This window comes from Diceros bicornis, chromosome X, assembly GCF_020826845.1.
Source record: "Diceros bicornis minor isolate mBicDic1 chromosome X, mDicBic1.mat.cur, whole genome shotgun sequence".
Classification (NCBI taxonomy): domain Eukaryota; kingdom Metazoa; phylum Chordata; class Mammalia; order Perissodactyla; family Rhinocerotidae; genus Diceros; species Diceros bicornis.
The window spans coordinates 32309790-32335757 of NC_080781.1; the positions used below are offsets into that span (position 1 = coordinate 32309790).

Sequence of the window (25968 nt, forward strand, 5' to 3'; positions counted from 1 at the left end):
TCTGTAACTAAACCAAGCCCTGGTTTCCTCATCTGTAAAACAAGTGTGATATTTGCCTTACTGGATTCACAGGGTTCCTAATGTGCAGATCAAGTAAAATGATATAAAGATTCTTCTTAATGCAGAGCTGGGAAAGTGGGGAAAAAAAAAAAAAGTCTTGAGACAGAACCCGCCTGTATCCTCTGCTCCCTCACCTCAACTTTGATGAAAAGGTGTGTAACTAGGAGAAATAAAGGATTTATAGAGAAGTTTGAACTCGCCTGAAAATTGAGTACTGAAGTGGCAGTAGTCCAGAAAAATATTCCCCCCACCCAGTACCAGAATCATTAGTGCATTGTCCCCAGACAGTTGGACTCCAGTGTAAGGTTTTGGGGTTACTTTTTAGCCATTACATATAACATATCATAACAAGTATCCTCTTTTGTTTTAGCTGATTAAACCTGGGGCTGTACTGATTTGGTAAATCAACTTGGCAAGCTTTCCACACTCTACTTCCAGGGAGTAGTAATGCTTAGGGACCCAAGGCTACATCCAGATGAACTATAGTCCCTCGCCCTTAATTATTTAGAATGAAATGATATTCTCTTGGCCCATGAGGTTGCTTTTCAGCATTTCTTTCAGGGCTACTGCTCTTTTTTGGAGAAGAGCCAGCAGAGTGAGTCAGATTTTTTTAAGTTTTGTTTATAAAGCAGCTATCAGGATATTTGTCTGGATCAGCCAGGTGCAATGAGTTTCCTTTGGCTTGGCCATTCCACTGGGCCTGTTGTGTTTTCCATTGTGTCTAGGCAGTTTTAGGAAGCCATTTGAGCGGGTCACTTTCTAAATATATTATACAAATATAGGGTACACTGCTTCTGTGCTATCTTGCTGTCAGCCTACTTGCAACAAAGAAGCTATAAGAAATTGTGCCATAAAATGCCTTATTGTATTTATTATATGGATGTTGAAGACATTTTTCATGACATTTCTTCTTTTGAGGACACTAGGGATAATTTTTCTCTCTAATCTCAAAATCCTAAGTAATGAGCCTTCCAGGCAACTGGTTTGTTTTTATCTTAGGGATACCATGGCTCATGTAACTAATTGTGTTTTTCTCTTGGCATTGGCTTCTAGGAGGTTTATCTCTTCCTTTAACAAAGATACAGAACCTTTTAGCAAGTTTTTTGTATACAAACCTGAATCCTCTCTATTCAGGTTATATTATTCTGAATGTCTTCTATTCTTGACTTTTCTCTTTGTCTCATTTTCCTCGTCTTTTATTTTTAAATTTTATCTTCTTTTATTACTTGATTTTATATAAATCATCTTTAATTCTTTCCAGAACTAGATAGGGTATGAGTAAATAAAATGAATTTGATAATGTGTTGAATTGGTGTCTGTTTTTTGTTTATCATGATTTGGTGATGATTTAGGGTGCCAAATGAGATGATATCCTGAAGTATATAACAATTGAACTTTTAGATAAGATAGCATGAGAGGTAAAGCAATAAGTGATCATATGAATACCTCAAGGTGTGCACAAGTTATATCTTGGCCCTTTCCTCCCAAGCTTCTCCAAGTTTCAGTTAGTTTCACCAGGAAGCCTTTTATAGGAGAGGAAAGAGAGTCCCAGAAATGACTCATTGCTGATTAAGTAACAGAAGGAAGGACTAGCTCACTGCATATTCCCTGGTCAGGATTAATTCATCCACACCAACCCTATATGATCCAACTCGTTCACTGCTGTACCATCTCCACTGTACCATAGGAAAACTACAATTTTTGTAGTCTATTTCACATAGGTACTAAGAAGCAAGCTGATTAAATTAATTTACACATATGTGACGAGCTGATAACCCCCTCTAATTTTCCTAGTAGTAGATGCTTCTTGCTCCAAAGGATAAGACAACTCTATCTCTAGATGTCTAAATCCAGATTCTCCCATTTATCTGTCCCAAGGAAATAATCAGAAATGAGAATAACAATTTATATTTAAAAAACACTGCTACATTATTTATGACATCAAAAAAATAGAGCCAATTCTTAATGGCTGCATAATTGTTTATTGTATGGATGTAACAAAGTTTATTTCTGAATGATAGAACATTTAGGGAATGGTTAAATTATGGTACATAAATATAAAGCAGCCATTAAGAATCATGTTTATGAAGTATTTAATTTCATAGGAAGATTGTTATAATGTATGAATGAAAAAAGTTGGACACAAAATGGAATATCATATGAGCTCAACTTGTTAAAATACAATATTCAATAAATTTTTTATTCAATAAATTTTGCATTTCTAGTATTTGTCAAGTATAGTGATGAGTATGAGGATAGCATCAAACAAGATACATACATGATCTCTGCCAGCATTATAGGACATTATTATGAAATTAAATCTCCCTTTGGGGATTGGTGATTTCTAGTCAAATGTAATTAAGCTCATTTTCTAGTTTGTGGACTCTCTAAGACCTTGGTTTCATTTCTCTTTCTCTTCTACTTTTTGTCTGAGAATTTATAAATTTCCAGTTCAATTAGATTGAGCAGTGGAGCTTAAAAACAATAGCAACAGACAATTCAAGTCTGGTATTCTCTGTCATCTTTAGATTTTTTTTTTTCCATCTATGTGGTCAGTGTTGCCCAACAACATTAGTGTAATAGCTTCTCCTAGGAATCCATCCTTGTGATTTTGTCTGGGCTGCTTCTGCAGGAGAAGATTTCCTTTGCTTTTTTGCAAAGGAAAAAAGCATTTCTGCATAGGCCTTTTTATTTTACCTTACGAACAAACTCATACTTTTATAGAATGTAATTCTTATTGTTGTATAGTGTTATCAACTTAATTTTGTTCTTGAGACAAATTTCCTTGAAAAAATATGAATATTTTAGAATATAGAGCTTTACTCAGAAATAGTTTTTATTGAAAAAGCTATAAATCTTGTTTTTTTTTAATAGTTGCTTTTTATTTCATCTTTGCCTATCCACATCTTTGAAATACATATTTTACGCTGTAACTACAGGTGTTTATAAGCCTGTTTTCCTTTAAGTGTATTGGTAAGCACTGGGGATAAAGGAAGCTAAGATGAAGTGAAAGGTATTTACATTTGAAAAGTAAAATTTTGCAACAAAAGAATTTTTGTTACATTTGATTACTTGAAAACACAATATTTATAAATATAAAATTAATACATATTCATTGCAGAAGATTTGGAAAAGTGTATCAGCATGAGGAGAAAAGAAAATTCTCTTGTAATCCCAATAATCAGAATTAACCATTGTTAATATTTTGGAGTAGGCTTTTTCGATCTTTTTTTCTAACCATATACACATGTAGATATGAAGTATAAAGAAAAAGAGATATATCTTTATACACATACACTCAGGATTGTAGCTGCTTTTGCCTTTAAGAGGATGATAGACTTCATATCAAGGAAGATTTATTTTAATTTAGAAACATTCCTAATGGTCTTCATAAAGTGTACAAGGTAGAACACCTCTCACCCCTACTTCCTTCCAGGGCATGGAAAGAGGAGGTGAAACTAAAAGAGTAATAAATTACTCCCCACAAGAACTGGAGGACACTTTGAGCTGGCAACTCGAGAGACTGGAGGGGATGAGGGCCCAGGAAGTAGAGAGCAGGGGAGATGAGAGAAGGGGAACTGGAGAGAAGCTCTGGAAGCATAGAAAAGAGTAGATTCTATGGAGGAGCACAACCAGTGAGGAATTCCCTGTGGCAGGGAATGTCAGATATTAAATGTAAAGTGGTTTCCTGCCCCGGGCTGTAATTGTACTCCATGATTCACCCCTTCAGTAAAAGTTTTCTATGAACAACACCCTTGTTCGTGTTGCTTTGGTTGAAATAAAGCATGGGATAAAGTGGAGTGGTGAGAGAGCAGAGGAGCTGGGAATAGAGACTAGGAGAAGACGTTATGGAGAACCAGAATATAACATGGACATAGAATTTTGTAGTCAGCCTTTTTCATTTAGCAGAAAAATTATCAACAGTGTGTCCTCATTTCATTAGATACTCTACCACATCACCATGGTAGTATTAAACCTTATATTTCTAGCACTCTTAGAAATACTAGAAGTTTCAGTGGCACAGTTGAAGGGATTAAAAGACTCAAGACAACATTAAATATATGAGCAATAATTATGGTACAATTGCAAATGCAGTAAAATAGTGTCTGCAGTTTCTCTCCCTCAGAGTCTAGGTAGAGACTCTGCTCCTAGGTTATACATGTAATGCTATAGTAAACGTCCTTGTACCCTCAACATTGCCCACATCTCTGATTATTTCCTTTAAAATCCCAGAAGTGAAACTACAAGGGTCAGAGAAGCATATCAGAATATTTGACTATCAATTGTCTTCCCAAAAAGTGATATCACTGTTACTTCCTTCCCAAGACTGGGTAATATTATTTCATATTTTTTCACAGTTTTGTTTATAGTTTAAAAAATAGCACATGACCATGTTTATTTTTATTTTTTGATCACTGCTTGTGAAGTTGAACACTTTTCTGGCCATCTGCATTTTTCTGTTATGGATTATCTGTTTCTGTCCTTTGTCTATTTTTCCTATTAGGGTCCTCATCTTTTTCTTATGAATTTTTGTGATCTCAAAATAATATTAATTCTTTGTTGGTTAATATATTGCAGGCATTTTTTCCCCTAATTTGTCATTTGCCTTTACTTTTAGTTACAGTGTTTTGAGACTGAGAGATGTTTTAAAATTTCATGCAAATTTGTCTGTTTCTTTATGGATTCTATATTTGGTGTTATAGTTTAAAAGACTTTTCCAAACCCAAGATTATATGTTTTTGTCTAGTTATTTTATGATTTCATTTTTTTTATATTCAACTCTTTAATCCATTTGGAATTTATTTTGATATAAGGAATGAGGTGGAGCTTTTGCTTAACTTTTCTCTTAAAGGCTAGCCAGTTATCTCAGTGTCCTTTATTGAATAATCCATCTTTCTCCACTGATTGTAAATGTCACCTCTGCATTATACTAGATTATACTAAATGCTTATGTATACTTTGGTCTATGCTTCACTGCTAGAGACATCCCAGTATCCCTTCTCCCCTTCACCTTTAGTAATAGAACTTTCTAATTAAACGGGACACATTATTCCCCTAAAGCAAAACTATGTTTCCCAGCCTCCTTTGCTGCTAGGTATGGTCATATGATTATGTTCTGGCCATTGAGATATAAGGGGAATGTTGTATGTAACTTTCAGGACATGGCCTGAGTGAGAAGGGCCAATACCCTTCCTTATTCTTTCCCTCTTGTCTGAGAACTGTAATGTACATGTGATGACAAGAACTCTGGCAGCCATCTTGGACCAAGAGTAGAAGTTACTTGTTGAGCATTATTGCAAAATAGAAGAAGTCTTGGTGTCCACGGAGTCCTTGATGACGTTCTATCAGTTATAGATTGCTTATCTTTAGAATTCCAATAAGTGAGAAAATAATAAACTTCTATCTTATTTAAATCATTGTTATGTTGTTTTTATTGGTCATTGCAGGTGAACCTAATTCTAACTGATGGGGCTTCTTATTAGGTTCCACTGATACCTGCATATTCATATAATAAGGCTATGCAATATGATTTTAACATTGTAACATTTTAATGTGTGTCAATGCAGATGCTTTTTCTTCTTTTTTAATATTTTCTCTGTTATTCTCATCTGTTCTTCTTGGTAGACTTTATGATAATTATGTCAGTTTGCAAAAAAATTCCTTTGGGATTTTGATTGAAATTGCAGTGAATTTATGAATTAATATAAAAGCACTGACATTTTTACAATATTGAGTTTTACTATTCAGGAACATGGTATGTCTCAAATATTTTTTTATATTCCTCGGTATAGGTTTATAATTTTTTCTTATATCAGTTCTATATACTTTTTAAAACTTTATTTTTTTGAGGTAACATTGGTTTATAACATTATAAATTTCAAGTGTACATCATTATATTTTTACTTTTATATAGACTACATTGTGTTCACCCCCAAAAGTCTAGTTGCCATCTGTCACCATACACATGTGCTCCTTTACCCCTTTCACCCTCCTCCCACCCTTTTCCCTTCCGGTAACCACCAATCTGTTCTCCGTATCTATGTGTGTGTTTGTTTGTTTGTTTATCTTCCACATATGAGTGAAATCATATATTTGTCTTTCTCCATCTGACTTATTTTGCTTAGCATAATACCTTCAAGGTCCATCCATGTTCTCACAAACGGCAAGATTTCATCTTTTTTATGGCTGAGTAGTATTCCATTGCGCATACACACACACACACACACCCACCCACCCACCCCCCCACCCACCCACCCCACATCTTCTTTATCCATTCATCCATTGATGGGCACTTCAGTTGCTTCCAAGTCTTGGCTATTGTGATTAATGCTGCAGTGAACATAGGGGTGCATATATCTTTTTAAATGAGTGTTTTTGTGTTCTTTTGATAAATACCCAGAAGTTGAATAGCTAGAGCATATGGTAGTTTTATTCTTAATTTTTTGAGGAATCTCCATACTGTTTTCCAGTGGCTGCACCAGTTTGCATTCCCACCAGCAGTGTAGGAGAGTTCCCTTTTCTCCACATCCTCTCCAACACTTGTTATTTCTTGTCTTTTTAATAATAGCCATTCTGAGGGGCATGAGGCGATATCTCATTGTGGTTTTGATTTGCATATCTCTAATAATTGGTGATGTTGAACATCTTTTCATATACTGCTGGCCATCTGTATATCTTCTTTGGAAAAAATATTCAGATTCTCTGTCCATTTTTTGATCAATTTGTTTTTTGTTGTTGTTGAGTTGTATGAGTTCTTTATATATTTTGGATATTAACTTATCAGATATAAATCTTGTTTATTTAAGAACTTCATTCTGCAAAGTATACCTTCTTTAGAATGGAGGTTAATGGGGCCGGCCCCGTGGCATAGTGGTTAAGTGCATGCACTCCACTGCTGGGCGGCCGGGGTTCGGAACCCTGGGCACGCACCGATGCACCGCTTGTCAGGCCATGCTGTGGCAGCATCCCATATAAAGTGGAGGAAGATAGGCACAGATGTTAGCCCAGGGCCAGTCTTCCTCAGCAAAAAGAGGAGGATTGGCATGGATGTTAGCTCAGGGCTGATCTTCCTCACATACACACACAAAACAAGAGAATGGAGGTTAATGTTTTAATTGTGTCAAACCATGAGTTTTGATTTTCCCAGTAGCTTTAATGTAATATCCTTGAATATATTCACTACAGTGACATGCTTTGTTAGACAGTGATGTAACATTATTACATGTCATAGAGAGAACTCTTCCTTCTAAAGCCTCAGAGGTATATCAGATTTGTCCCACATACTATTCGTGATGATTTCTCAGTGCCATTTTTTGTGATGTGCATACACAATAGGACAATGGGAGTATTAAAAATGTGAGAACCTATTTCTTTCTGGTTGAATTGTAAGTGTCGAGCTCTTGAAGTTAGTTAGTATATCTGACCTCATTTATTTAAAAAAATTGGAATACCTGAACTTCTTATATGACTACATTTAAAGCACCAGTTGTTACATTTGGGGCTAAGGTTCTGTGCTGTGGTATGCCTGAGATAATACAACCAAAGCCACATTATTTATTCTTCTACTTTTTCACTCACACATGGTGTCCATTTTGCATTGATCTTGTCTAACAATATTAACTTTCTTTAACTGATTGTTCTGCTATCTGAAGAGTCTTATTAAAATTTAAACAGTAAACTAAAAATAAGCAGCTAATGACATAGTGCATTCTGGTAACTCATAAAAGAAAAAAAGAAAGTAAAGCCTAATGTAAGCTTGTGAGGTTAAAAGAAGGTGAATATACATTTATTGGCTATTCAAGGGTATGTATAAATTATCATTTTTTCTCTCTTGAAAAGTGTGATGTAATGGGATCACACTTATCAGTGATATACTTTTCCATTTGCAGAATTACTGTTTTTCCTGGTAGCATTGAACCGCCCTGAATTATAAAGCCCATCTGTACCCCTTGTTTTGCTCAGAAAAGCTTTTCTGGACAGTAACTATGGCTAACGATTCTTGAGCTATGTCCTGTGTGTTCTGCTCTTCCAACCACCAAAATGAGGGAAATTCTCCTCACATGCATCATCTTCATAATAGCCTCTCCCTTTTTGTCTCATTCCTATGTTGAGGGTTCCTCCTGCCTTAATGCTTTTCTTATTTTTCTTCTCAAAACATTTCTAGATTTAGAAGAGGCACCTAACCATATTCCTGCTATTAGTTGTATCTTTCTTTTTCTTTTTGGTGACTCTGTTTTGCTGCTCAAAGGCACTTGTTTTCACAATACCACAGAGAACCCATTAGTTTAGAAAATTATCATGGCATTTTGCTGATCTTAAAAGTAATATTTGCTTAAATGGACAAAAGCCTTGAAACAGGCACTTCATAAAAGATGTCCAAATGGCCAATTGACATACAAAAAGGTGTTCAACTTCATCACTCATCAGGAAAATGCACAATGCGATACCACTACCACCCACCAGAGTAGTAAAGATGAAAAAGACAATACCGAGAATCCGCAAGAGGGGCTGGCCCCGTGGCATAGCGGTTAAGTGCGTGCACTCTGCTGCTGGTGGCCCGGCGTTTGGATCCCGGGCGTGCACCGATGCACCACTTGTCCGGCCATGCTGTGGCGGCGTCCCATATAAAGTGGAGGAAGATGGGCATGGATGTTAGCCCAGGGCCAGTCTTCCTCAGCAAAAAAAAGAGGAGGATTGGCATGGATGTTAGCTCAGGGCTGATCTTCCTCACACACACACACACAAAAATTAAAAAAAAAAAAAAAAGGGAATCTGCAAGAATGTGGAGCAACTGGAACTCGACCATACTGCTGTTGAGAGTGTATATTGATACAACTGCATTGGAAAACTGTTTATCAAGTAATGAGTAGAGCTGAATATAGACATGCCTGTGACCTAATAATTCCACTTCTAGGCATATATACAACAGAAATAGGTATATAAGTTCATAAAAAGATACGTATAAGAATGTTCACAACACTGTTTATAAACTTGAAACAACCCAAATGTCCATCAATAGTAAAATGACTACATTAATGTACTCATTTATACCTAACGTGGAATGAGCAGTAAGAATGAATGAACTATAACTACTTGCAATGGTATGGATGAATCTTAGAAACATGATGTTGAGCAAAAGAAGCTAAATCCAAGAGTATACACTATGATTCCATTTATATGAAGTTCAAAAACATGCAAAGCTCATCTATGGTGTAAGAAATCAGGCTAGTGGCTACCCTTTTTGGGAGGTAGTGACTGGACAGGGGGCACAAGGGGGGCTTCTGAGGTGTTGGTAATGTTCTGTTTGGTGTCTTGATTTGGGAACTGGTTACATGGGTGTGCTCACTTTATGAAAATTCAACAAATGAATTTCTGCACTTTTCTGTATGTATGCTCTATTTTAATAATATTTTATATAAGAGAGTAATAAGTGCTGTATTATTTATCTACTGCTGCATAACAAATTACCCTAAAACTTAACAGCTTAAAATAATAAACATTTATTATCTCACAGAGTTTCTGAGAGTCAGTAATCCAGGAGTGGCTAAACGGGGTGGTTTTGGCTCAGGGTCTCATGAGATTGCTGTCAAGATGTCAGCTGGGGCCTGCAGTCATGTGAAGGCTTGAATGGGGCTGGAGGATCTGCTTCAAGGTGGCTCAGTCATCTACCTGTTGACAGAGGCCTTAGTGAAAGCTCCTTGTATTACCATAGGCTAAAAATAACCCCACAGATAACATTTTATTTATTTATGTATATATATATTTAAATATATTTTTACATATGTGGTTATATATATATTTAACAAATTATGTCATGAATACTGTCATAATTTTTTTCTCCACTCTACATTGTGGGCATCCTTTTTTTATGATTGGCTCATCTATAGATCTAATTTATCCTTTTACATATAGCTTTATTGAGGTATAATTGACATACAGTTGACATACATGCACATATTTAAAGTGTATAATTGGATAAATTTTTCTGTATGTATACGCCCATGAAATTGTCATCACAATCAAGATAATGAGTAATATATCATCCCAAAAAGTTTTCTCCTGTCCCTTTATAATAATTCCTCCTCTCATCTTTTTTAGTGGCTGAAAAATCTTTATTTACATGTATAAAGTGCCTTTAAAATCCACCCTTACATATGCTTACACATAACTCAACCTAATTTTTTGTTTAAATTGTAGAACTCTCATCGCATTTGGAGGAAGAAATCTCCACCTCCCCAGTCAAGAACGAATGACCTTGGGCAAATTGCTTACCTACTCTGCATCAAATTCCTTACCTACTCTGCATCAAATTCCTTATGTGTACCTCTAATACTAATGATAGTACTACACCTAACTCCTAAGATTGCAAAGATTAAAGGAATTAATATGCATAATCTGATAACAAAGCACTATGTTGTTGTCTGCTGTTGTTATTATTCTCATGGGTTGTTAAGCTAAAAGCCTAGGTTCTCAGTTTCTCCTGATGATATTAAAGCTATGAGTTGATAGGGCCCTCCATTTAAATATCCTATCAACCCTTAACTCTTTCCTTTCACTCCTACTTCTTCTGTATCACCTCTCTCTAAGCTCCTTGCTAAAGGGGAGCAGAGGTATGTATTTAATGTTAGGCTCTTTTAGTATTTAGATAATGTCTTAGGGACATTTCATATGCTGACAGATACCTAAAATAGGATGCTTAAAAAAAATCCCAAGACTTTATAAGTCAAGATGTCAGAAAGCCACTTGCATTTCTATGTTAAAAGTTGTTAGTGATCACTTTGATAGTAGTGATTACACATGTACTAATAGCTGTTCCTTGAATACATACTAAGCATATATCCTATGAAATATCCAAAGAATTAAGATATTTCCTGTTCTTGGGAAGCTTACTATCAACTTGAAGAAATATGATTAGATTTTGTAGTGGCGAATATGAAAAGACTGGGATCAGGTATTCAAGATACAGGAAAGGAAGAGTGAGTAGGTCTTACTGATTAGTTATGTTTGATTGAGCTAAGGATACTGCCATTGTTGTAAACCCATGTAATGGGGATGTGTTTTACTACTTTTCTTAAACTGGAAACAACCCAAATGTCCAGCAGTGGTAGAATGAATAAATAAATAGGGATATATACCTACTATGGAGTCAGTAGTGAAAATGAATATACTATAACCACATGCAACAATATAGATGAAGTTCACAAAGATGAAGTTGAGCAAAAGAAGCTAGCTCCAAAGGAGTATACACTATGATTCCATTTATATGAAGATCAAAAAACATGCAAAACTCATCTATGGTGTAAGAAATTAGGCTAGTGGTTACTGGTGCCTACCCCACCTTTCCTCACCTTGCTGATTCCCAGTACGGGACTTGCCGTTATTACCATAACCACCACTACTACTGTCACCCCCACAGAGTGTCCAGGGCTCTGTTTTCTTCAGGGCTTATGGTCTAGGGAAGTTGCAAAGAAGGCTATCTACATGGGGCACATTGGATGGGGACCAAATAAAGCCTCAGGCATGGATAGGCATCCTTCTAGCAGGGAGCTCATCAGCAAGGGGATGACTACTGTCCAAGAGAAGCCCTCACCATGTACCACCAGGAAAGATTCTGTCCATATGCTTGCTTTTATGTTGATGCTAAACCCATTCCCAAGGGACTCCTGGACATTCAAGCAATGCCCCTCACTAAAAATGGCCCATCATTTTGAATCTATTTGGTTCCTTCAGGTCTGGTCCTTCTATCCTAGGCCCCACTGACGCCTCTCCTTCCTTTAACCCAGGGGAGTCTTTCTAGCCTGGGAGTGGGGAGTGAGTGAATGAGGTTGAAGGGGGAACCCTTGCTCTCATTATTTTCTTCGATCATATTGTCTCTGCTAGAAGACCTCTTGTTTCCCCCAAGTGTCTTGGAAGCCTAAGTTAGGAGAACTTTTTTTTCCCCTCTTTTTCTGACCCAGGCTTATCTTTCATTTGGAGCAATGAACATAGAATGGCTTAGCTACTTGTGGGGAAGGTGGTAGGTAAGGATTAAGGAAAGAAGGAAAAAAGTGAATGCTTGAGAGAAACAAAACTTTAACTATCTTAAAATGTCATCCCCCAACACTTGAGTTGAATGAGACAATGACGATATCGTTAATGTAATTACGGAATTTAGAGGGGAAGCTAATTTATATGTGTGGTAGAGAAAATATTTGGTTTTGAATCCATGATGTTTCAGGTGGTAACATGATATCCAGGTGTAGATTTCTCTGATGCATTTGGAACTGTGGAAGTTAGGGAAAAGTCAAGGCTGGTTTGTATAGATTTGTGTTTTGTTGGGATGGAAGTGATAACTGAAACATCACTGTGGATGAAATAAACTATTTTTGTTAGGGAATACAGTCGATTTCATCAAGTGATTTATAGAGCATCTAGATTATTTATGTAGTTTGTGATGACTTCTTTTTATTCACTGAGATTCTTCTATAGTTTTAACATGATTTATTTAGATAGTTACACTATTATCTTTAATATTTTATTGTGTACTTGAAATATAAGTCCCACTATCATATAAAATTAATATCTCTAACTTAAAAGTTACTAGAGAATTTTCTAACTGTTGTTATTGATGGTGCTGGATCTTTGTGTTTCAATAATATTTATGCTGGGCTTACTTGTCTTCCTTTTGACTTTTTAGTAAGCCGTTTCTTTGTACACTTCAGGGGTTAGCAAATAATGGCCTGCTGCCTGTTTTTGTATGGCCCATGAACTGAGAATGTTTTTTACACTTTTAAATGGTTGAAAAAACTTTTAAAAAACTTCATGACACATGAAAATTATATAAAATTCCAATTTCAGTATCCATAAATAAAATTTTATTAGAACATAGCCACACACATTCATTTCTGTGGCTGCTTTTGTGCTACAACGGCAGAGTTGAGTAGTTGCAACAGAGACTATATGGCCTGCAAAGCTTAAAATATTTATTCTCTGGCCCTTCACAGGGAAAGTTTGCTGACCCCTGGTATACACCAACAGCTGTGTGTCACTGATAAACTACTAAAAGACAAATATTAAAAAAAGTGCTTGTCTTACACAATCATAATTTAAATAATTCTTCTCCTCCCTTCCTGCCTTATTTTTTTTTCTCCTTGGTGTATACTACTATATATCATGATTTAACATGCTAGACATTTTACTTGTTTAAATAAACAAGCACAGGTTAATTATTTCTTCCCATCTAGATTTTAACTTTCATGGGGGCAGGGATTTTTGCCTCTTTTTTTCACTGCTGTGTCCTCAGCCCCCAGCCCATAGGCATGTAGTAGAAACACAATGTGTATTTGAGTGGTCACACAGTATATATTTATTGAATTGAAAAGATGGCTGTGCTGGATCTGCTACATATCACTTTACCCAAATCTCAGGATAACTGGAAAACAGACTGAAACAATGTATACTTTTATTCATTTGCATAACTTGCCAAAATTTGCTCTCCAGATTCTAAAAGGTAAGTATCCAAGGAATTCAGCAATATCTGACAGCACTTTTGTTGCTGCTGCCTTGTGTATATCACTGGGCAGAACAGCATCTATAAACACTTATATATTACATATATTAATTTTTAAAATTATTTGATATCTTATGATGATTTTATCATGTATAATAATTATGTTAGTACATAATATTTATATATTATAAATATATATTTCTCAAGCCTTTATGTTACTTATTGTATTTGTACATTGAGGTTAATAAGCCTAGTGAAATGAATGGCACATAGTAAGTACCTGAAGGTTAGGGTAATTGAAGAATTAAGCAAGCTCTTTGGGAATAGGTTGTTTTATGAATGCAGGAGTATTATTTAGTGGTTTTCCACTACTTTTAGAATAAAATTCAAACCCTTTTTCATCTAGTAAAGCCTTGTATGATTTGACCATTTGTCTCTGTCTCCAGCCTCTTCTCTCTTGCTTGCTGTGCTGAAGGCATACTGAATTTTTTTGAATTCCTCTAATACCTTAAGTTCCTTTATATACACTTAAAAAAAATTATTATGATTCCCTCATAGACTCTAAGCTCCATTAGGGCAGGGATGACATCTGTCTTATTCACCGTCAAATCCCCAGTGCTCAGCAAAATTACTGGAATGTAGTGAGCAGTAAGTAAATATTTATTGAATGACTACATATATGATTGAAAGAGCATTTGACTTGGTGTCAGAAAGCCTGGGTTAAAATCCTAGAATGTGTTCTGAATCTTGATCTGGATGACAGTTAGATAGATGTGTTTGTGAAGTCATCGAGCTGTACAGTTATAATATAGCACTTTTTTTGTTTTTCTAGTGAGTATGTAATGGTTGAGTAGTACGTGATTTTGTTCGAGATGAGGCACTAAAAGAGCTATGAAAACTAGATGGTGATTGGGTGACCAAATGCCTAATAAAAAAATTAAAGATATAGAAAAATGTCAAGTCTTAGAATGGAAGAAACCTATGATCCCAGTGTCCCAAAGATAGTGGGTTTGGGGATGCCTGCATTTGTGTAGTTGACGGTGATGGGGATAGGAAGAGAGTAACATCATCAAAGAAGGATGAAGGGAAATGGCCTAGAATTGGTAATAACCTGGAGCTTTTTATCCTTGATTCTCATCAGCTTGATGATATCCGAGGATTCGGTTCTCAACGTGTGGTGCCTGTACCAGAGCATCAGCATCACCTGGGAACATCTTAGAAATGCAATTATGAGCACTTTTTATGTAAATATGTTGATAAGTTAAAAACAACAATCCTGGAATGCCCCTACTTACTAATTATATAAACATGAATGAGTCAATTTCTCTGAAATTTAGTTTTATCATTTATCAATAGGTATTATTGTACTTCATAAAGTTGTTGCAAGCACTAAGATGACGTATGTGAAATTGACTTATTGTTGTATATATACAACAAATACCAGTTTAATCTTTATTATTTGAAGGATGTGGAAGTGGAGAAGATACAGAAGGGAAGTGCTCAAAAACCTAGTAGAACAGACTCATCACTTACAGAAGATCCCTTAGGCAACTGAAGAGAGCTGGGGCTTTAAGAGACACCTTGGGGAAAGAATGGATTCCATCTCATCTCTAGAGTATGCCACAGGGCTTTTAGGCCCTTTTATTCTTAAAAATTAGAAGGGCATTGGGGCTTGGGGAAGAGCAGGAGACTAGGATTGGCAAAGCCTTTAGTAGGGTGGGGAGAAATTAATGTAATGATGTATTTGAGCACAATGGAGGACAGTGAAGTGATTGACCTACCTAACGAGCTGTGAGAGAGCCATGTGGCTGAAAAATAAAGCCAACATTGAAGTGCTTCTCTACAAATTAAAATGTAGCCTGTGGTGTTTCAAAACTAATAAAGAGCTAGATGTAATTGAATTTCAGAGGATTACTGGAAGAAGAATCGTTACCAGGATTAGGAATTACCAGGCTATGATTGTCACTGGAAGGCTGGGAAAAGAGGGGCAAGTGCATGTAATGGACATCAAAAATGGCAGTGGAAGCTCTTAAAGAACCTGAGGATACACATTCCAAACTTAATTAGTACATGCAGCTGAAGCCAAAACTTTAAAATCAAATTTTAATTTTAAAAATTCAGCTTATAAAATATATATTATACTACCCTCTGTCTTAAGTAGTAATGGTTATACTTAATGTATTGAACTCGAAAGTAAACCACCGGAACTAGATTGAACCAAGACATTTTGGGGAAAAAAAAATCTTTGTTATCATCCTCATAGGTCCTGCTTACTGTGCATTTATTGTTATCAAGAACTGTTCTCATTTAATCTTCCCTCAAAGCCTGTGAAATTAGGGCTACCATTAATAACCCCATTATGGATCAATAAACTAAGGCTTAAAGAGGTTAAATAACTTGCCCAAAGTCAGATAGCTAGTAATTGGCATGGCAGGCCTCAGACCCTGGTATGTGTGATGGCAAAGCCCATACTCTGACCTGTTGTTAGTACTCTTGTTGGAATGTATATAACTTGCCATTATTTAAGAGACCATGGTACTGGAAATTTTAGTGCCAGCATGCCTTCCCTATATAAGAAATCCACACAGAAAAGAAATTCTGAAAACTATAGACTAACGAATCTTACTTGAATATACTGGAAGAGACCATCATCTGTAACATTCTGTTACTGATTTGTGAGCTCAAAAAAAGCAGAGATTTGTCTCTCTTGTTTGCCACTGTTTCTCTAAAGCAAGGTTTCTCAACTTCTCAACTTTGACGTCATTGACATTTTGGACTGGATAATCCTTTGTTGTGGGGGGCTGTTCTGTGCATTGTAGGATGTTTAGCAGTGTCCCTGACCTCAACCCCCTAGCTGCTAGTAGCACCCCTCCCCAGTTCTGACAAACAAAAATATCTCTAGACATTGCCAAATGTCACCTAGGGATAAAATTGCCCCCATGTGAGAATGACTGTCCTGAAGAATAGAACAGTGCCTGGCAAGTAAAAGAAACTCACCAAATATTTTTGAATTTATTGAAGACAGGAATGAGCAGTGTTCCACAAAGTGTACTGCTTGTGATATGCAAAATAACTAGAGGGAACCTTGAAAAAGTTCTAGAACTTAATAGTTAACGCATTTTTATATGCATTAGAAAAATATATCGAACCCATGCTTTTATATACTATTTTATAGCATAAGACTAAAGTGGATACTGAAGTAAAAAAAAAAATGACTTAATTGAAAGAAACATTAAGTAAGTATAGGCAATAAATGCATTTAGCAAAAATCATAAAATTGATTTAGGTGGTATGTAAATGACTGGAGTTTGATGCACTGATCTATGCTAAGGGAAACTTAGGCAAACATTATGTGTCCTGAACACACTTGGTGTGAGAGCTTCCCCTAAGTCTGGTTTGTGTAGGCCCCTAGAACCCTCATTGGGAATGATCTAGTCTCCTGACAAAGTAGACACAGATGTAGAAGAAAAATTGCTTACCCTCTGAGAATTGCACAGTCTGAGAGATACTGTAAGGTATGCACATCTGTATGAGATAGCACCTAAGTTCCATATTGTATGAGAGTTGAAAGGAAAAAGAGATTACTTCTTGTTCAGGTAATAAGGAAGGGCTTCACTACTGATATTGAAGGATGAATGTAATTTTAGTAGGTGTAGATAATACATAGGAAAAGAGCAGAGGCGTAGAATTGGAACAGTTTAAAGCATGTTTAAGGGATGAGTAGAGGCTGGTTTGGCTAGAGTGTGGTATAGCTGTTAAGGAAGGTAGAACCTGCTTATAAAGAGTGTTTAATGCCAGGCTGAATAAATCTATGAAACAGTGATTTTTATTTCCTAATATCTGGCTAAAAACTGCTTTGTTGTTGTTGCTGTTTTTAAGTGTGTTCCATTACTATAGAGGTAATGTTTAGTTTCGGATGGGGACCTGAGAATCAAGATTGACAAATACTCCTGCTTAGAGAGGTATAAAAACTAGAACACACACACCAGCTGAGAAAAGAGAACAGAGCAATAGGCGATCAGAGTGGAAAGAGCAGGCTAAACGCTGGCAACAGAAGAAGAAGCCAGGGGGTAACCTGGGACTGGGGGAGTTAAGGGTTTGGGGGTGATATAGGTAGTAGGCCTTGAACCCCATATCTCTGTAAGGAAATTGTCTTCTTTAAAACAAGATTCTGATCTTTGGAAGTTTACTGGAACATTAGGCGAGGCGACTGACAGGCAGTATTGATTTTTGCTTCCTTGGTTTCATCTTGCCCTGGAAGAGAGCTGCCTCTGATGCCTGTTCTCTCCCCCATGTTGACCTCTGGAGAGGCAAGTTGTCTTTGAAAATCCTGGCCCATGCCTGACAACCCTTTCCTTTGTGGTTCCCCTGACACAGCTGAGGATGGCTTGATTCTTTTCAAAAAGATTTTATTAAATATTAAAGAATAAACAAGAAATAAAGTAGAAGAAGTCCTGCCAGATATACCTTGCATCTTTGGTATCACTGTACTCTCAGCAGTCAAATCTCCTTTCCATACTGTCTCCAGAGATATCTTCTTAAAATCCATAATGAGTCATATAATTCTTCTGCTTAACTCCTATATGGCTTCTCATTTATACAAGGATTGTATTTTAGTACAATAACTTTCTTATGATTTTTCCTGGAGTGAGAAAGTTTTATGATTCTCTTTACATAATGCTTATTTTATTTATCTGACTTGGAGGAGTTACAATTAAAATTGAGATGATACTTGGGAAGGGTGAAAGACCTTCCTGTGAATATGTATGAAGAGTTCCAGCTCTTTCCTAAAGCCTTCCCAGAATAGCTTCATCTGAAGGGTCTGGAGTCACTCGATTTCAAACTCTGTTTCTTGTGGCACTGGGTTTCTGATGAGGTATATCTAGGCTGCCTCAAGGAGAAATCCCAGTGGGTGAAACTACAGCCATCCACCTCAATTCAACCTGAAGAGTTCGGCCCTAACACATTTTATATATTAGTGTTCTGCATAAGATTTTTTGAGAGTGGTCTGCTGCTTTAAATAAAAGGTGAGGTGTTGAGAAATCATTAGATGATATCTAAAGTTTCTTTTGGTTCTGAAATTCTCTGAGAATATAGCACCCTTGACTTCTTTCTTGATTCACTTTATGTTAATTTTGTTCCATATAATTAATACCTTGTTAGAAAATAATGACATTTCAGAGCTGCAAGACATTTTGGCAGTTATCTTATCCACTTTCCCAAACTGAGCTCCAAAGAATAGGACTCCTGAGAAATATTGATTGCTTACAAAAAGGGTTATGTAGCTAAATGCATTGAGAGACTATACTTTTGTCACATTGCTAATTAGCATTTTTAAAGCTCTCTAAAAAGTCTTATAATAAAGAAAACTATTTAACCTTAAGACAGCATTTCTTACATTTATTTGATAAGATTCCTATTTTGAATAATGTACCTTTTAACATCCTGTTGAGGTCAATTTGGGAAACACTCATCTAGTTCAGCCTGCCCCTTTTGCAAGTAATTTGAGATAGAAAATGATTTTCCAGTGTCAAACAACTAGTTATCAGGTCTCAGTCTCATATTTACTTCCTGATTATCTCTTTCATATGTACTTCAGTCTTTTTTTCAGCTTTGTTGAGATATAATTGACATATAACATTGTGTAAGGTGTACAATGTGATAATTTGATACACATATATATTGTGAAATGATTGCCACAATAAGGTTAACAGATCCATCACCTCACATAGTTATAATTTGTGTTTGTGTGTTGACAACTTTTAATATCTCCTCGCTTAGCGTAGATCTTTCAAATATACGATACAGTATTGATAACTATAGTCACCATGCTGTACATTACATCCCCAGAACTTATTCATCTTACAAGTGGAAGTTTGTACCTTTTGACTACCTTCACCCATTCCCCCGGCCCTGGCAACTACCAGTCTGCTCTCTATTTTTTTTTTTAAGATTTTATTTATTTATTTATGTTCCCCCCAAAGCCCCAGTAGATAGTTGTACATCATAGTTGCACATCCTTGTAGTTGCTGTATGTGGGACGCGGCCTCAGCATGGCCGGAGAAGCGGTGCGTCGGTGCGTGCCGGGAATCCGAACCGGGGCCGCCAGCTGCAGAGCGCGCACTTAACCGCTAAGCCACGGGGCCGGCCCTGCTCTCTATTTTTATGTGTGTTTTTTTTTAGATTCCACACATAAGTGAGATCATACAGTATTTGTCTTTCAATGTCTGACTTATTTCAGTTAGCATAATACCCTCAAGGTTCATCCATCTTGTCACAAATGGCAGAATTTCCTTTTTATGGCTGAATAGTATTCCAGTGTGTGGATGTGTATATATGTGTATATATCACATTTTTTTATGCAATCATCTGTCAGTGGATATTTAGGTGTTTCCATGTCTTGATTATTGTAAATAATGCTGCAGTGAACATGGTGATACAGAAATCTCTTTCAGATAGTGATTTCATTTCCTTCAGACGTATATCCCTAACTGGAATTGATGGATCATATGGTAGTTCTATTTTTTTAATTTCTTGAGGAACTGCCATACTTTTTTCCATAATGGCTATACTAGGTTACATTCCCACCAACAGAGTACAAGAGTTTCCCTTTCTCCACATCCTTGCTAGCATTTTTTATCTCTTTTTGATAATAGACATCCTAACAAGTGTGAGGTGATATATCATTGTGGCTTTGATTTGTATTTCCCTGATGATTAGTGATGTTGAGCACCTTTTCATGTACCTGTTGGCCATTTGTATATCTTCTTTTGAAAAACGGCTACTCAGGTCCGTTGCCCATTTTTAAATTGGTTATTTGATGTAGTCCAACTTATTTATTTGTGCTTTTGTTGCTTACGTTTTTGGTGTCATATCCAAAAAATCATTGCCAAGAACAATGTCAAGGAGGTTTTTCCCTTTGTTTTCTTCTAGGAGTTTTGTGGTTTCAGGTCTTCCATTTAAGTCTTTAATCCATTTCAAGTTAATTTTTGTGAGTGGTGTAAGGTAGAGATCTAGGTTTGTTCTTTTACATGTGAATATCTGGTTTTCTCAGCACCATTTATTGAAGAGACTATCTTTTCCCCATTGAGTTTTCTTGGCTCCCTTGTCAAATATTAGTTGACCTTACACGCATGGGTTTATTTCTAGGTTCTGGATTCTGTTCTTTTGGCCTATTTGTCTGTTTTTCTGCCAGTACCATTCTGTTTTGATTACTATAGTTTTGTAATACAGTTTGAAATCAAGAAGTATGATGCCTCTAGCTTCGTTCTTTCTCAGAATTACTTTGGCTATTCAGGGTCTTTTGTGGTTCCATACAAATTTTAGGATTGTTTTTTATATCTTTGTAAAAATTGCCCTTGGAATCTTGATAAGGATTGCATTGAACCTATAGATGGTTTTGGGTAGTATGGACATTTTACAATACTAATTCTTCCAGTCATTGAACGCGGAATATCTTTTCATTTATTTGTGTCTTCTTTGATTTGTTTCATCAGTGTCTTACAGTTTCCAGTGTATAGATCATTCACCTCCTTGGTTAAATTTACTTGTAAGTATTTTATTCTTTTTGACGCTATTATAAATGAGATTGTTTATTTCTTTTTCAGATAGTTCATTGTTAGTATATAGAAACACAACTGATTTTTGTATGCTGATTTTGTATCCTGCAACTTTACTGAATTATTTTTTTCTAATAGTTTTTTGGTGGAGTCTTTAGGATTTTCTATATAGAAGATCATGTCATCTGCAAATAGAATTTTGCTTCTTCCTTTCTGAGTTAGATGCTTTTTAATTTTTTTTTTCTTGCCTGATTACTCTGGCTAAGACTTCTAGTACTATGTTGAATAGAAGTGGTGAGTGTGGGCACCCTTGTCTTGTTCCTGATCTTAGAGGAACAGCATTCAACCTTTCATTGTTGAGTATGATGTTAGCTGGGGGCTTCTCTTTTATGGCCTTTATTATGTTGAGGTACGTTTCTTCTATACCCAGTTTGTTGAAAGTTTCTTTTTGTTTTATCATGAATGGATGTTGAATTTTGTCAAATGTTTTTTCTACATCTATTGAGATGATCATATTATTTTTATTTTTTATTCTATTAATATGATGTATCACATTCATTGATTTGCATATGTTCAACCATCCTTGCATCCCAGAGATGAATCCCACTTGATCATGGTGTATGATCTTTTTAACGTGTTGTTGAATTTTGTTTGCTAGTATTTTGTTGTGAGTTTTTGCATCTATATTCATCACGGGTATTGGCCTGTAGTTTTCTTTTCTTGTAGTGTCCTTATCTGTCTTTGGTGTCAGGGTAATGTTGGCCTCATAAAATGAGTTTGAAAGTATTTTCTCCTCTTTGATTTTTTGGAAGAGTTTGAGAAGGACTGGAGTTAATTATTCTTTAAATGTTTGGTAGAATTCACCAGGGAAACCATCTGACCCTTGGCTTTTCTTTGTTGGGAGGTTTTTGATTACTGATTCAATCTTCTTACTCATTATTGACCTGTTCAGATTTTCTGTTTCTTCGTGATTTGGTCTTGGTGCATTGTAATGTTTCTAGGACTTTATCCATTTCTTCCAGATTATCCAATTTGTGGCATATAATTGTTCATGGTATTCTCATGATCCTTTGTATTTGTGGTATTAGTTGTGATGTCTCCTCTTTCATTTCTGATTTTATTTGTTTGGGTCCTCTCTTTTATTTTCTTGGTCTGGCTAAAGGTTTGTCAATTTTGTTCATCTTTTCAATGAACCAACTCCTAGCTTTGTTAATCTTTTCTATTGTTTTCCTATTTTATATTTCATTGGTTTCTGCTCTAATATTTAGTATTTCATTCTTCTACTGACTTTGGGCTTAGTTTGTTCTTCTTTTACTAGTTCCTTGACGTGTAAAGTTAGGTTGTTTGTTTGAGATCTCTCTAATTTCTTAATATATGTGTTTATTGCTATAAACTTTCCTCACAGAAATACTTTTGCTTCATCCCACAAGATTTGATATGTTGTATTTCCATTTTCATTTGTTTCAAGATAATTTTTTTTATTTCCCCTTTCTTGTTTCTTAATATTGTTGTTTATTGCTATAAAGTTTTCTCTTAAAATTGCTTTTGCTGCATCCCACTGGTTTGCTTATGTTGTGTTTCCATTTTTGTATGTCTCAAGATATTTTTTATTTCCCTTTTAATTTCTTCTTTAGTCCATTGGTTGGTCAAGAGGGCGTTGTTTAATTTCCATGTATTTGTGAATTTTCAAGATTTCCTCTTGTTATTTCTAGTTTCATACCCTTGTAGTTGTAAAAGATACTTGATATAATTTCTGTCTTGAATTTATTGAGACTGGTTTTGTGGCCTATCATATGATCTATTTTAGAAAAGTTTCCATGTGCGCTTGAGAAGAAAGTGTATTCTGCTGCTGTTGGATGGAATGTTCTATGTATGTCTGTTTTGTCCATTTGATCTATAGTGTTGTTTAAATCTGGTGTTTCCTGATTGATTCTCTGTGTGGATGATCTATCCGTTGTTGAGAGTTGGGTAGTAAAGTCCCCAACTATTATTGTATTGCTGTTTATTTCTTCTTTTAGTTCTATTAGTATTTGCTTTATATATTTTGGTGTTCCAATGTTGGGTGCATAAATATTTATAACTGTTATATCTTCTTGATGAATTGACCCCTTTTTCATTATATAATGACCTTCTTTGTCTCTTGTAGCCATTTTTAGCTTAAAGTCTATCTTGGCTGATATAAGTGTAGCTATCTCTGCTTTCTTTAGGTTACCATTTGCTTGAAATATCTGTTTCCATCCCTTCACTTCATTCTGTGTGTGTCCTTAAAGCTAAAGTGAGTCTCTTATAGGCAGCATATCATCAGGATCTTGTTTTTTATCCATTCAGCCATTTTATGTCTTTTGATTGGAGAATTTAATCCATTTACATTTAAAGTAATTACTGATAGGTAAGCGATCCATGACCATAGTAATTGCTTAACAATGGGAATACGTTCTGAGAAATGCATCATTAGGCCATTTCATCGCTGTGCAGATACCATAGAATGTACTTACACAAACATAGATGGTATAGCCTACTACACACCTAGGCCATGTATGGAACTAATCTTATGGGACCATTGTTGTATATGCAGTCCTTTGTTGAGTGAATGTTGGTATGTGGCACCACCATTGTTATGTGGCACATGACGGTATTGCTGTTTTGTTCTGTTGAATTCTTCAGTCTTTATGTTCTTCAGCTCTAAGATTTCTGTTTGTTTTTTGGTGGTTTCTATTTCTTTGTTGAACTTCTCATTTTGTTCATGCACTGTTTTCCTAATTTCATTTAGTTGTCTGTGTGTTCTTGTAGTTCACTGAAGTTCTTTAAGAGAATTATTCTGAATTCTTTTTCAGACAGTTCATAGATCTCCATTTCATTAGGGTCAGTTATTGGAGCTTTATTAGTTTCTTTTGGTGGTGTCATTTTAACCTGTTTTTTCGTGATCCTTGATTACTTGCATTGGTATCTGTGCATTTGTTTAAGCACTCTCTTCTTCTAGACTTTACAGGTTCACTTTGGCAGGGAAAGACCTTCACCAGCCACTATAGCTTGAGGGTACTGGATAGGTTAGCTGGTAGCCTCCATGGGCAGGCAGGGCTTGCTACTGGGTATCTAGTTGGGTGAGGCTACTGCCTATGCTCTGAGGTTGGAGGATACTGCTGGCTGGGCTCCACAGTTGGGTAGGTCTGTTGGCTGGGTTCCATGTTGAAGCAGGGCCACTGGGCAACCATCCCTCTGTTTGGGTTGGGGCTACTGATTATGTTTTACAGTCAGGTGGAGCCAGTAGCCAGGCTCTGCAATCACCTCTGGTTGGGTGAAGTCCCAGCCTGTGTTCCCTGGCAGGGTGGTGCCACTGGTTGAACTCCATGATTGGGCAGGGCTGTGGGCTAGGCTCTTCAATTGCCTCTGATTGTGTGGGGTCTCAGACTGTGCTCCACAACCAGATGGTGCCAGTGGCTGGACTCTTGTTTAGGCAGGGCTTCAGGCAGGGCTTAGTGGTCTGACGTTGCCTCAGGCTATGCTCTGGGATCAGGCAGGGCTGAAGACTTTGCCCTGAAGTTGAGCAGGGCTGCATGCTGGTCTTTGTGATCACCTTAAGTCATTGTCTGTGCTCAGCTGGTAGGCGAGGTCACTGGCTGGGCTTCCTTGTTGGGTGGGGCCACAGGCTGTGCCGCTTGATTGGGTGGGGTAACTGGCTGGGCTTGTGCCTGAGCAAGACCGCAGGCTGTGTTCAGCAGCTAGGCAGGGCCTTAGGCTGGGCTCTCTGTCTTGCTGGTACCATAGGCTGGGGTCCCATGTTGCCCAAGGTCACTCACTGTTCAGGCTCCCTGCTTATGTAAGGCCAGAAGCTGTGCTCAACAGTTGGGTAGGGCTGCTGGCTTGGATCCCTGACCAAGTGGGGCTGTAAGATGGGCTCCTCAGCTGATCTAGTTCTTTGGCCAGGCCTCCTGGAAGGGCAGGACTGGAGGCTCTGCTCAGCACCTGGGCAGGGCTGGGAATTTGCTTCCCTTCCTGGGCAGGGTGGTAGAACAGGCTCGACTGCCAGTATGGCCCATTGACTGGGGATCCAAATCAGGCAGAACTGCCAACTGAGCTCCCTAGCCAGAGGGGGCCACTGGGTCAACTCTGCAGATGGCCAGAGCTGCTGGCTGGGATCTTTGCTCAGGTACTGCTGCAAATAGGAACACCGTCTGCCAAGACCTGAGCACTGTTTGCTATAAGTCCCACTCCTCTTCTCCATCTCTATCTGATCCCCAGTGGTCAAGCCCTGCAGATTCCGCCAGTGATCCCTGTGAGGCAAGACCTGAGTGGGCCTCCTGGGCAGCCTCCCACATGCTGGGGGAGCTGGATGTCCACCTTGGGTTCTCTTTTCCCATTGTAGAAACCATCGGCCCTTGGGGTGGGGGGGGGCCCTCTTCGTGTGGCACTGTGTCAGGGTGGGGGAGGGGCAATGCGGTCAGAGTGTACCCAGTCCTCTTACCCTTCTTTCTTTTTTTTTTTTTTGTGAGGAGGACTAGCCCTGAGCTAACATCCGATGCTAATCCTCCCCTCCCTTTTTTTTTTCTTGAGGAAGAGTGGCCCTGAGCTAATGTCCGTGCCCATCTTCCTCTAGTTTATATGGGATGCCGCCACAGCATGGCTTACCAAGTGGTGCGTTAGTGCGTGCCCGGGATCCGAACCTGTGAACCCCAGGCCACCGAAGTGGAGTGCGCACACTTAACCGCTTGCGCCACCGGGTCGGCCCCTCCTCTTACCCTTCTAAACTGGGTTTTTCACAATGATGTCTTTTCTATGGATAGTTGCTAGTTGGTCTTCTTGTGAGGGGGACTGAAGTCGGGAATGACCTCTGTGGCCATCTTGATGTCACTGTCCCCTGTA

General features: G+C 37.3%; 1 protein-coding gene across 1 annotated transcript in view; it reads left to right on the forward strand.

Annotated features, from left to right (window-relative positions):
- The window catches only part of PRRG1 (proline rich and Gla domain 1), a 136195-nt gene that overhangs the window by 31264 nt on the left and 78963 nt on the right, over positions 1-25968 (forward strand). The gene's annotated exons all lie outside the window — the stretch shown is intronic.